Source organism: Panthera pardus, unplaced genomic scaffold (genome assembly GCF_024362965.1).
Source record: "Panthera pardus isolate Hobbes unplaced genomic scaffold, ASM2436296v1 HiC_scaffold_6, whole genome shotgun sequence".
In the NCBI taxonomy this organism is placed as follows: domain Eukaryota; kingdom Metazoa; phylum Chordata; class Mammalia; order Carnivora; family Felidae; genus Panthera; species Panthera pardus.
The window spans coordinates 59,464,288-59,478,390 of NW_026526991.1; the positions used below are offsets into that span (position 1 = coordinate 59,464,288).

At 41.4% G+C, this 14,103-nt stretch overlaps 1 pseudogene; it reads right to left on the reverse strand.

The window, feature by feature from the left end:
• Positions 1 to 207: 207 nt before the first annotated feature.
• LOC109270242 (zinc finger protein 764-like) lies at positions 208 to 13,882 on the reverse strand (annotated as a pseudogene).
• Between the last annotated feature and the right edge of the window lie 221 nt (positions 13,883 to 14,103).

Below are 14,103 nucleotides of genomic sequence, written 5' to 3' on the forward strand. Positions count from 1 at the left end.
AGAGTCTGGGACAGTTGGGAGCAAGGTGTCAGCAGATCCAGCGTGTGAAGGCCCAAGGTAAGATGGTCCTCATCCCCCAGGTCCACCTCTTGCCCAGAGTTCTGTGACTTCCCTGGAGCCGCCACAGAGGTTTCAGGCCCCCGAGCCCAGCCTGGGCCTCAGGCAACGTCTAGATCTCCACCCTTGGGCTTGCAACCTTTGAGACCATCACCCACACTCCTGGTATATTTCTGGGTAGTGTTGGAAGCCCACAGGTGGGTCCAGGTCCCCGTGGCCAGGGGCCAGGGGCACAGGCAACCCACTGGCACCCTGGCCTCTGTGTCTCCCGGCACCAGGCCTATGGACCCACTGGTGCTTGGGTTCTGGCCAAAGCGCCTGCCACGTTGAGGACAGAGGTAGGGGTGGTCCGCTGTGGGTCCACCGATGCACTGCCATTTCTGAGCTCTGAAGAAGCAGCGCCCGCAGTCTGGGCATGGGTAGGGCTTCTCTCCAGTGTGCGTGCGCACGTGACGCCGAAGGTCTGCCGCATGAGCAGTGGCGTGGCCACAGTCCTCGCACTGGAAGGGAGTCTCGCTGCCGTGGACCGGCTGGTGCTTGGAGCTGGCAGAGCTCCGGCTAAAGCAGCGGCCACAGTCATCACGGCGGCAGGGCTTCTGGTCTGCATGGACCCGTAGGTGAGTGGTGAGGGCTGAGCGCCAGGGGAAGCCCGGCCACGGTCCAGGCAGCGGTAGGACGGCTCTCGCCATAGCTGGCCCGGTGCTTGCTCGGAGAGGAGGCCGGGCCAAAACCCTTGCCACAGTCAGGGCTACAGAAAGGCTTCTCGCCCGTGTGGGTGCACAGGTGCGCCACCAGGGCCGAGCGCCAGGCAAAACTCCTTCCGCTCATGTAGCAACCGTGACGCTGGCCTGCTCTGGGGACGGGGTGGGCACAGAGTGGGGGGTGAGCTCGGCGGGTTGTCTTGGATGGTCGCTCCAAGCTCTAAGGGAGCCCAGCAGAAGGGTGTTTCAGAGCCTTCAGCCCAGGAGGCTGAGCTTCCACAGAAAGGATCTTCTCAGGTGCCTCAGTCCTTTCTCTTTGTCCTTTCCCGTCCTTTTCTGGAATCTGAGTCTGTTTCTGTCAGACACTCTTCCACCTCCGGACCCCGGGCATCAGGGCCCCACAGGTCGGCCCCTTCCTCCACCCAGATGAGGGCTGGCTTAGTGCCTCGGAACTCTGGGAGAACGCAAACGCCACGCTGAGGCCGCCCCCTGCTGTCCCGACTTCCTGACCTGGGGCCTCTCACTGCGGGTGCCAGCCCGAGTGTGGGCGGGGTGGGCCGGGAGGTGGCCCAGGCGAGTAGGCGGGACTTCACCGAGTGCGCCCAGATGACTGTAGGTCTCCGGCACCACGTCCAGCTACAGGCCCTCTGAACAGGCCGCAGACATCCCCACTCCTACAGCGAGAAGTACACGGCCACGTCTGCTAAGCCTACGGCGCCTGGGCTCGTCTGCTCCCAGAGGCCCCTTCCAGTTCCCACGCAGGGAGCTGGGCCAGAGCCGGCGCTTTGGCAAGTGCAGCCCTGTACCCGGAGCCTCCTGTACCAGAGGATTCCCCCCCCCCCCGGGGCCTGGGCCGGGTTCGCAAGGCCAGGAGCGAGGCAGCCGGCCCCTCGAGGAACCACCAGGATGGCCAAAAGACCAAGAGCTGCTAGCAGAAGGGACACGGACAGTCACTATGTTATACATTAGGTCTTCAGACCTTATTCATCTTATAACTGAAAGCTTGTACACTTCTACCAACCTCTCCCTATTTACCCCCACCCAGCCCATGGTAACCACCATTCTACTCTGTTTCCTTGAGTTTGACTTTTTGTTTAGATCTTACATATAAAAGATACCATACAGTATTTGTCTTTGTCTGGCTCATTTCACATAGTATAATGGCCTCCACGTTCATCTATGTCATTGCAAGTGGCAGGACTGCCTTCTTTTTTGAGGCCGAATAATAGTCCATTATATATATTACATTTTCTTTATCCATTCATCCATTGATGGCCAACTAGGTTGTTTCCACACCTTGAATACTGTGAATAATGTTGTAATGAACATGGGAGTACAGGGATCTCTTTGAGATAATGATTTTGTTTCCCTTGGATATATACCCAGAAGTGGGATTGCTGGATCATATGGTAGTTCTATTTTTAATTTCTTGAGGAACCTCTACACTGTTTTCCATAGTGGCTGTGCAAGTTTACATTTCTGTCAACAGTGCACAATGGTTCTCTTTTCTCCACATTCTCACCAGTACTTGTTACCTCTTGTCTTTTTGATAGTAGACATCCTGACAGGTGTGAGATGACATATCATTGTGGTTTTGATTACATTTACTTGATGATTAGTGATGTTGGCATCTTTTCATGTATTTGTTTGGCATATGTATGTCTTCTTTGAAAAAGTGTCTATCAGGTGCTCAGACCCCTTTCTCATACTGATCCCTGGGGTATGATAGTTACCTATAAAGGTTTCTAGGGCAGTTCTGGCAAGAAATGAAATACTGTGAGGCTTATTGCACCCAGTTTTTGATAAGAAAGATAAACTTCACAGATATTAACTATTGGCCTAGGGCCATGGTGAGAACCTAAAAAATAAGTGGAAGCTTCTTGAATGTTTCCTTGCCTTGATCAGATTCTCTGAGGCTCTTAGGTGTGTTGTTTTATTGAGTAGAAAGGAGGTTTTTCTTTGGAGAAATCTATGGAATTCTTATGAGGGATTTTCTCTCCTTTTAACTGGAGACCAATGACCCAAGACCCACCCCCCCACCTTGGTCCCTTTCACTGCTCTTTAAATATGGGGGATACCTACATTGTGGGGTGTGCCAGATGATTCACTGCAGTAGATATGAGAGCCTTCTAGTTACACCATTTCATAAAATCTAAGGTGCAATTTAGTGTGAGACACACTATTATTTTATGTGCCATTAAGAAGGAAAGATGCTACCCCAACTAGACAATGACCCCATGCTAAAATGCCATTGGTCATGAGATGCTTTCTAGTTTTAGAGATGTTGAAATGTTATCTTAAAGTTGCTAAACTATGGAATTTATTTTTAGCTCATTAAAAAAGTCTGTTTCTCCAGAAAAACGTTGTAAGACCAATGTCTAAGAGGTTACCAGCTATGTTTTCTTTTAGGAGTTTTATGGTTTCAGGTCTTACTCGAGACTAATATAACATTGCCAGGCAACTATACTTCATGAAAAAAAAAGTTCTATGTTTTAAAACATAAACTATACACTTATGTATCTGTATATGTAAATAATTTAAAAATTATTTAACGTACACATATATTGGTGATACTTCCTCAACTTCATTTAAAAGTTTTCACTGATGGGATATATGATTAGAAAAGTTTAGAAAATTTTTGCCTAGGGACCTGTTGCCTATCTCCCCTCCCACAGTCAGCCAGTGTTTGCAAAGAGGCTCACTTTCTTTCTGGAGAGGACTATCCTCTAGCTTTATTTTTTAAATTTTTTTTAATTTTTAAGTTTCTTAACCTATTGTTTTCTGAGAATGAGCACAAGAAAGCTCATAGGAGCAGTAGCCAATTTGCCTAGTAATTCAGAAACCTTGGTCTTGGGTCATTTCGGGGCTCTGACAAGGGAAACTATGCTCTGTGGCTCCCTCCTTTTCTGCACAGTGACTGGTTATCTGAGAAGTGGCCTCAGGAACTCACCAGCCCAGGGACAACACAAGCTTGTCAGGCCTCTGAGGATCCCCCAAAGAGGGAGCAGGGAGTGTACAGTCTGGCAAGTCCTCTGTGGTTTCATGAAAAGAGCTCAGACTTGCAGCGAAATGTGGAGGCAACTCTGTACAAATAGTCACAGGATTACATTTCCATAGAAATCTTTTCTTGACCCATTCTTCTTTTTTATCTAGCCTTTTCTTCCCTTACGGCAGCAACAATCCTAAAAAATAGCTATCCAAAGACAAAATTCTGTTACTTAGTCAACATCCAAATCATGCAGCAGAAGGGTCAGGGAAAGTCTGAGGTGGGGCTGGAAGCTTCCCCCTTGTGCTATGGTCCATGGTTCCTTCTGGAATCGAAGGTTCTGAAGTTTTAGGTCATGTGAGAGGCTCTGAACAGGTTCCATTCAATGAAAAGGAACATTTGCTTTATAGACTCTTCTATTGCAGACTCAGGGGATCAGTGCTGGGAAAAAACCAAGTGGTACTCAGGGGAATTTGTAATCAGAATTCACTAATTTACTCAGGATATAGTTGTTCTGGCCACAAATTGTAAGCAGGACAATTTGTCAAAAATCCCCCGAGAAGATGACAAAATACTTACCTAAGAGCTTGCTTCCTAATGAATATGTGTCCCTATCAGTTGTTGATAATGTAGTTGGTAATAACTGTTAGTAGTTTTTTTTAATTTAGCTTAAAATTTTAATTCCAGTATAGTTAACATACAGTGTTATATTCATTTCAGGTGTTCAATATAGTGATTCAACAGTCCTGTACAGTTTTCCATGCTTATCATTATAAGTGTACTTTTAATTCCCATCAGCTATTTCACCATCTTCCTCCACCGCCCCCCCAATAACCCTCTGTTCTCTATAGTTAAGAGTCTGTTTTCTCTGTTCATAAATACTTTTGAGAACTGACAAGTAGGTCAAAAGGTATCAGACAACTTTGTCATCCTTATAATTTTGGCTAGCCCTGAAGCATAGCCATATATGTCCAGCCTGATCACAATATTCATTTTATTTTAAATTGTATTGCTCAAATATTATGCTCAGACATGGCATTAAATAAGGGTACTTTTTCATGATGTGGACATGGTATGCCTCTGTATCAGACATCAGAAGACTTTGATTCTAGTCTAGTTCTGTTATTAACACTGAGACCTTGGACGATTCTTTTCCCTCTCCTGAAATCTTAGTTTTTCAGTTTTTTTTTTTTACTGAATTTTTATTTGTGAGGATTTATTTTATTATTATTTTAAAATATAAGTTATTGTCAAGTTAGCTAACATACAATGTATATATACATACATAACATACAATGTATATATATGGTTTTGAGGGTAGATTCCCATGATTCATTGCTTACATACGATACCCAGTGCTCATCCCAACAAGTGCCCTCCTCCATGCCCATCACCCATTTCCCCCTTCCCTTGCCTCCCACCCCCCATCAACCCTCAGTTTGTTCTCTGAATTTAAGAGTCTTTTATGGTTTGCCTCCCTCTCTATTTGAAACTATTTTTTTTCCTTCCCTTCTCCCATGGTCTTCTGTTAAGTTTCTCAAGTTCCACCTATGAGTGAAAACATATGATATCTGTCTTTCTCTGACTGACTTATTTCACTTAGCATAATATACTCCAGTGCCATCCACGTTGTTGCAAATGGCAGGATTTCATTCTTTCTCATTGCCAAGTAGTATTCCATTGTATGTAAAACCGCATCTTCTTTATCCATTCATCAGTTGATGGACATTTGGTCTCTTTCCATAATTTGGCTGTCGTTGAAAGTGCTGCTATAAACATTGGGGTACAAGTGCTCCTATGAATCAGCACTCTTGTGTCCTTTGAATAAATTCCTAGAAGTGCAGTTGCTCAGTTGTAGGATAATTTTATTTTTAATTTTTTGAGAATTAAAAATAAATTTTTAATTTTTTCCAGAGTGGCTGCACCAATTTGCATTTTCACCAACAGTGCAGGAGGGTTCCTGTTTCTCCACATCCTCACCAGCATCTGTTGTTTCCTGAATTGTTAATTTTAGCCACTCTGACTGGTGTAAAGTGGTGTCTCAGTGTGGTTTTGATTTGTATTTCCCTGATGATGAGTCATGTTGAGTAGCTTTTCATTTGTCTGTTGGCCATCTGGATGTCTTCTTTGGAAAAGTGTCTATTCATGTCCTCTGCCCATTTCTTGTGTTTTGGGTGTTGAGTTTGGTAAGTTCTTTATAGATTTTGGGTTTAGTTTTTCAGTTTTTACCAACAATTTCTAGCTGTTAAGATCATGAATATGTGTCTATATATTAGATGTCTTTTGATTTGTCTTAATTTCGTTGTTTTTAAGCTTTGAGAAGCTTCCCTATATTTCTCATATTTTAGAATATTGTGAACAGGTTTCTGTTCACCTTTTCTATACCCTTCATGATTCCATCTGAAATTCCAGTTTCCTTTTTGCCTGCTCACCCTGAAGCTGTGTCTAGCTTCTAGGGAACTAATGGAAGTGCCCTCAAGGAAGGCATGGGAATTCATTAATAAGTCTCTGTAGCTACAAAAAAAGACCTGTTGTCTTTGCCTTAGGGAGATGGCTTCAGGGATCTTTGTTTTGGGGGTTAGCTAGATGTCTTCTTGGTTCATACAGAAAGAAGCCAGAGAAGCCTAGATCAAACCTTGGGTAGTTTTATTATACACATTTGCTGATTAGTACTCAGTGATGACTCAAGGGAACCGTATGCAGATCTCCAGAGAACTTACACAGCTGTCTTGTCTCTGGTACTATTTCTTGTAAACTCCAGTAATTGCTCATTGTTAATATATAGAAATATAGTTGATTTTTATATGTTTACTTGCACTTTGTGATCTTGCTAAATTCACTTATTAGTTCCAGTAGCCTTTGTAGAATCTTTGGAATTTTGTGTTGATCATGCAGTCTACAAATAAGACAGTTTTATTTCTTTCTTTCCAATATTTTTTCATGTCTTATTCCACTTTTATAAGTGGACTTGTATAACAGTGTTGAATATGAGTGGTGACAGTGGACATTGCCTTGTTCCCAATCTTAGGTGAAAGACATTCAGTTTTTCCCATTAAGATTAATGTTAGTTGTTGTTTTTCATGGAGGCCTTATATTAAGTTGAAAAATTTACTTCTCTTTCTAATTTTCTAGGAGTTAAAAAAATCATGAATGTATGTTGAATTTTAATTATGCATTTTCTGCATATACTGAGATAATCATATATTTAAAAAATTTTTTTGTTGATATAGTAAATTGTATTGATGGATTATGTTTATTTCATTTTAAAATTATTTAATCCTTCCATGAAATTTAAACTTTTCATTTAATTTGAAGCTTAAAAAAGCCTTATTGAAGTACAGTTTCTAAAACAATTACACACATTTCTAGAAAGAAGTTGTTATGGCCTATGTCAAAGAAATTACTGCTGTGTTTTCTTCTAGAATTTTTATGGTTTCAGGTTTCACATTTAGGTCTTTAATCCATTTTGAAATTATTTTTGTGTATGGTGTAAGAAAGTGGTCCATTTTAATTTTTTTGCCTGTTGCTGTCCAGTTTTCCCAATACCATTTGTTGAAGAGACATTTTCCCCCATTGGATATTCTTTCCTGCTTTGTCAAAGATTAATTGACCATAGAGTTGTGGGTTTATTTCTGGGTTTTCTATTCTGTTGTATTGATCTATTGTTCCTATTTTGTGCCAGTGCCATACTGTTTTGATTATGACAGCTTTGTTTCATTCTTTTTATTTTTAAGTTTATTTATTTTTGAGAAAGATTGTGCATGCGGGTGTGGGAGGGTCAGAGAGAGAGATCAGGAGACAGAGAATCCCAAGCAGGCTCCACACTGTCAGCACAGAGCCCAACGTGGGGCCCAAACCCATGAACTGTGAGATCATGACCTGAGCTGAAATCAAGAGTCAGACACTTAACTGACTGAGCCATCCAGGTACCCCAATTATGATAGGTTTGTAATATAACTTGAAGTCCAGAATTGTTATGCCTCCATCTCTGTTTTTCTAAGTGTGGTTTGGCTCTTTGGGGTCTTTTGTGGTTCCATACAAATTTTAGGATTGTTTGTTATACCTCTGAGAAAAATACTTCTGGTATTTTTATAGGGATTGCATTAAATGTATAGATTGCTTTGGGTAGTATAGACATTTTAACAATATTTGTTCTTCCAATTCATGAGCATGGAATGTCTTTCCATTTCTTTGTGTCATCTTCAATCTTTCATCCATGTTTTATAGTTTTCAGAGTACAGGTCTTTAACCTCTTTCATTAGGTTTATTCCTAGGTATCTTATTTTTGTTGCAATTGTAAGTGGGATTGATACCTTGATTTCTTGTTCTGCCACTTTATTATTGGTGTATAAAAGTGCAACAGATTTCTGTATGTTGATTTTGTATCTTATGACTTTACCCAATTCATTTATGAGTTCCAGCAGTTTTTTGGTGGATTCTTTAGGGCTTTCTATAGATAGTATCATGTTATCTGTCAATACTTCTTCTTTGCTGATTTGGATGCCTTTATTAGTTTTTGTTGTCTTATTGCTATGGCTGTGGCTTCCAGTACTATGTTGGATACAAGTGTTGAGAGTGGACATTCTTGTCTTGTTCCTGACCTTAGGAGAAAAGCTCTCAGTTTTTCCACATTTAGGATGATGTTCACTGTGTGTTTTTCCTATAAGGTCTTTATTATGTTGAAGTATGTTTCCTCTAAATCCTACTTTGTTGAGGGTTTTTTTAATCATGCATGGATGTTGTACTTTGTCAAATGCTTTTTCTGCATCTATTGAGAGGATCATATGGTTCTCAACCTTTCTTATACTAATGTGATGTATCACATTGATAGATTTACAAATGTTTTTATTTTTTATTTTTTTAATTTATTTTTATTTTTTTAGCATGTGAAAAGTATTTTGTTTATCTTTTTATTTTTTTTCAATATGTGAAGTTTATTGTCAAATTGGTTTCCATTCAACACCCAGTGCTCATCCCAAAAGGTGCCCTCCTCAATACCCATCACCCACCGTCTCCTCCCTCCCACCCGCCATCAACACTCAGTTTGTTCTCAGTTTTTAAGAGTCTCTTATGCTTTGGCTCTCTCCCACTCTAACCTCTCTTTTTTTTTTTTTTTCCCTTCTCCTCCCCCATGGGTTTCTGTTAAGTTTCTCAGCATCCACATAAGAGTGAAAACATATGGTATCTGTGTTTCTCTGTATGGCTTATTTCACTTAGCATCACATTCTTCAGTTCCATCCACGTTGCTACAAAGGGCCATATTTCATTCTTTCTCATTGCCACGTAATACTCCATTGTGTATATAAACCACAATGTCTTTATCCATTCATCAGTTGATGGGCATTTAGGCTCTTTCCATAATTTGCCTATTGTTGAGAGTGCTGCTATAAACATTGGGGTACAAGTGCCCCTTATGCATCAGTACTGTATCCCTTGGGTAAATTCCTAGCAGTGCTATTGCTGGGTCATAGGGTAGGTCTATTTTTAATTTTTCGAGGAACCTCCACACTGTTTTCCAGAGTGGCTGCACCAGTTTGCATTCCCACCAACAGTGCAAGAGGGTTCCCGTTTCTCCACATCCTCGCCAGCATCTATAGTCTCCTGATTTGTTCATTTTGGCCACTCTGACTGGCGTGAGGTGATGTCTGAGTGTGGTTTTGATTTGTATTTCCCTAGTGAGGAGTGACGTTGAGCATCTTTTCATGAGCCTGTTGGCCATCCGGATGTCTTCTTTAGAGAAGTGTGTAATCATGTTTTCTGCCCATTTCTTCACTGGATTCTTTGTTTTTCGGGTGTGGAGTTTGGTGAGCTCTTTATAGATTTTGGATACTAGCCCTTTGTCTGATATGTCATTTGCAAATATCTTTTCCCATTCCATTGGTTACCTTTTAGTTTTGTTGGTTGTTTCCTTTGCTGTGCAGAAGCTTTTTATCTTCATAAAGACCCAGTAGTTCATTTTTGCTTTTAATTCCCTTGCCTTTGGGGATGTGTCAAGTAAGAAATTGCTATGGCTGAGGTCAGAGAGGTCTTTTCTTGCTTTCTCCTCTAGGGTTTTGATGGTTTCCTGTCTCACATTTGGGTCCTTTATCCATTTTGAGTTTATTTTTGTGACTGGTGTGAGAAAGTGGTCTAGTTTCAATCTTCTGCATGTTGCTGTCCAGTTCTCCCAGCACCATTTGTTAAAGAGACTGTCTTTTTTCCATTGGATATTCTTTCCTGCTTTGTCAAAGATGAGTTGGCCATACGTTTGTGGGTCTAGTTCTGGGGTTTCTATTCTATTCCATTGGTCTATGTGTCTGTTTTTGTGCCATACAAATGTTTTTAAAAAAAATTAAAAAAATTTTTTTAATGTTTATTTTTTTTTGAGACAGAGAGAGACAGAGCATGAAGGGGGAGGGGCAGAGAGAGAGGGAGACACAGAATCCGAAAGAGGCTCCAGGCTCCGAGCTGTCAGCACAGACCCCAACGTGGGGCTTGAACTCACGGACTGTGAGATCATGACCTGAGCCGAAGTCGGATGCTTAACCGACTGAGCCACCCAGGCGCCCCTAAATTTTTTTTTAATGTTTATTTATTTTTGAAGGAGAGAGAGACAGAGAGCGAGTAGGGGAAGGGCAGAGAGAGAGGGAGAGACAGAATCCAAAGCAGGCTCCAGGCTTTTGAGCTGTCAGCACAGAGCCTGATGCAGGACTTGAACTCATGAGCTGTAAGATCATGACCTGAGCTGAAGTCAGATGCTTAACTGACTGAGCCACCCAGGAATCCCTGATTGACAAGTATTGAACCACATGTGCAACCCAGGAATAAATCCCACTTGATTGTAGTGAATGATTTAAAAAAAAAATTATTTAAAAATATTTTCATGTTTATTTATTTATTTTGAGAGAGGGAGAGAGAGAGAGAGGGAAAGAAAGAGAAATAGTGCACACATGTGTGAGCATGGGAGAGTAATAGAGAGAGGGGGAGAGAGAATCCCAAGTAGGCTCTGCTGTGTCAGCACAGAGCCAGATGTGGGGCTTGATCTCACAAATCATGAGATCATGACCTGAACTGAAAACAAGAGTCAGACATTCAACTGATCGAGCCCCTCAGGCGCCCTGAATGATATTTTTAATGTATTGTTGCATTCGGTTTGCTAGTATTTTGTTGAGGATTTTTTGCATCTGTGTTTATCAGAGATATTGTCCTGTAGTTTTCCTTTCTTGTGGTGTCTTTATCAGGTTTTGGAATTAGGGTAATGCTGGCCTCATAGAATGATTTTGAAACTTTTCCTTCCTCTTGCATTTTTTGGAATAGTTTGAGAAGAATAGGTATTAACTTTTCTTTAAATGTTTGGTAGAATTCACCAGTGAAACCATCTGGCCTTGGACTTTTGTTTGTCAGGTTTTTTTTGATTACTGATTCAATTTCTTTCCTGGTTATTGGTCTGTTCAAATTTTCTGTTTCTTCCCTTTTCAGCTTTTTTTTATATGGTTCTAGGAATTTGTCTATATTTTCCAGGTTGTTCAATTTGTTAACATATAGTTTTTCATAATATTGTCTTATAATTGTTTGTATTTCTGTGTTGTTGGTTGTGATTTCTCCTGTCTTATTTGTGATTTTATTTATTTGGGTCCTTTCTCTATTCTTTTAGATGAGTCTGGCTAGAGTTTTGTCAGTTTTATTATTTTTTTCAAAGAACCAGGTCCTGGTTTCATTGATCTGTTCTATTGTTCTTTAGTTTCTATATAATTTATTTCTGCTCTAATTTTGAATATTTCCATCTTTCTGCTGGCTTAAGGCTTAATTTGTTCATTTTCTGCCTCCTTTAGGTGTAAGGTTAGGTTGTGTATTTGAGATTTTTCTTGCTTCTTGAGGTAGGACTGTATTGTTATATACTTCCCTCTTAGGATCACTTTTGCTGCATCCCAAAGGTTTGGAGTATTGTGTTTTCATTTTCATATGTTTCCATGTATTCTTTTTATTTCCTCTTTGATTTCCTGGTTGATCCATTTATAGTTTAGTAGCATGTTTTATTTATTCATTTAAAATTTATTTATTTATTTATTTTGAGAGAGGTGGGGGGAAGGGCAGAGAGAGAGGCAGAGAGAGAGTCCCAAGCAGGCTCTACGCTGTCATCCCAGAGCCTGATGCAGGACTCAGTCTCACAGACCATGAGATCATGACCTGAGCTGAAATAAAGAATTGGATGCTCAACTGACTTACCCACCTAGGTGCCCTGACACCCACTCTCTTTTGATTGGAGCATTTAGTCTATTACATTCAAAGTAATAAATACAAAGTATGTATTTATTGCTATTTTATTACTTGTTTTTCCATTGTTTCTGGAGATTTTCTCTGATCCTTTCTTGTCTTTGTTGCTTTTGGTCTCTCCTTTGCACTCAAAAAGTACCCTTTACTATTGCAGGGCTGGTTTAGTGGTCATGAAGTCCTTTAGTTTTTGTTTGTCTGGGAAACTCTTTATCTCTCCTTCTATTCTGAATGATAGCCTTGCTTGATTGCATATTCTTGGCTGCAGATTTTTCTCATTCAGCACTTTGAATATATCATGCCACTCCCTTCTGGCTTGCCAAGTTTCTGTTGAGAAATCTCCAGCTAGCCTTACGGATTTTCCCTGATAAGTTAATGACTTCTTTTGTCTTGCTGCTTTTAAGATTTTTTTCTTTATCACTATATTTTGCAAATGTAATTACAGTATTTCTTGATGTTGGCCTACTTTGTTGATTTTGATGGAAGTTCTCTGTGCCTCCTGGATCTGGATGTCTGCTTCCTCCCCCAGTTTAGGGAAGTTTTCTGCTGTTATTTCTTCAAAGAAATTTTCTGTCCCCTTTTCTCTCCTTTCTTCTGGGACTATAATACTAATGTTATTACGTTTGATGGAGTCAGTGAGTTCCCTAATTCTATTCTTGTGTTGCATAATTCTTCTTTCTGTCTTTGATTCAGCTTCCTTGTATTCCATTATTTTGTCTTCTAGGTCACTAGTTCATTCCTCTCCTTCTTCCAGTCTGTTGTTCATTGCATCAAGCCTATTTCCAATCTCATAGATTGCATTCTTCTTCTCTGATTCTTTTTTTACCTCTTTTATGTCACTGATGTCTTCTTTTCTTTTCTCAAGCTTGGTGAGTATCCTTATGATAATTGCTTTAAGTTCTCCATCAACTTCTGGCCATGGCCTTATCTTGTTCTTTGACCTGGGATAATTTCCTCCATCTTGGAATTTTGTCTAAGACTCTGCCTTCTTTTGTATGTGAGAAAAGCCAGTTAGGTCTCCTGCTCCTGAAAGTAATGGCTTTATGAAGAAGAGTTAATGTAGTGCTCAGGGTCTGGTGCTTTAGGGAGTATCTCCAGTGTGTGGTGCATCACTCTGCTGTTGTGTTTGGCTGCTCTATCCTTCAGGCTGGTTATCTACAGAGGCTCTCCATGCCTGCTATGGGCAGTGTTTGGTCCCTGGCCTGAATGTGGTGAGTTCTAACTAGGTGTATTCTGCTCTTCTTGTGTAATGAGAACTGACACCAACTGTACCAGAACTGAGGCCCTGCAGAACTCTCTGGTTGTGAAACATGGCATGTGCAGGGATATGTGCTGGTCTTTTGGTAGAGAACCCTCTGTACTAGGGCTGAGGCAAGATTGAGTGAGAAGGGCAGTCCCACCAGAGTACAGGTGGTGGAGCTTGGTGTAAGCAAGTTAGGTAGCCAGTGTCCAGGCTGAGCTGCTTCCCTCAGGTGACTCTGTGTTTATGCTAAAGGGTGGGGGAGGGAAATGGTGCCAGCCAATCCTTTGTCCTTAGAGAGGCATCTCCATAAACCTGCCTCTCAGGGACATGCTCCAAGAAGAGTGAATAATGCTCCCTACCCGCCCCCCCCCCCTCCAGCTGTATGCCCCAGGCATTTGTCAGATCACTATTTCTATGCTGTCTGCTCCCAGGTTGTTTGCCTGCCTTCTCTCCAGGAGTAGGGTAGTGCCTTCCTGGCTCTATCCCAGGCAAGCCCACAGACCTTTAAAACTCCAGTGTTTGAGTCCTGTGGTTGCAAGAACTCGCAATTCAACCCCTCGTTTTCTAAGCCAGTGACTTTGGGGAAAAGTTCTTGTTTTCCTCTGTGTGCTCCTCTCTCTCTGTCTCACCCTTCTCTGCGACCATGGCTCCCTCTCCTCCACAGCACCCACAATCCATTTCTCCCCTAAACCATGTCTCTGGACCTCCTATCTTCTTTGACGTGGCCTCTTCTTTCCCTTCAGTTGTGGAGTTTGTTCTGTCAATCTTCAAGTGGATTTGTGGGGGATTTAGGATGATTTGATAGTTATGTAGTTGTCTAGGAGCCTAGGGTCCTCTTACTCTTCCATCATCTTGAAAATCCTGAA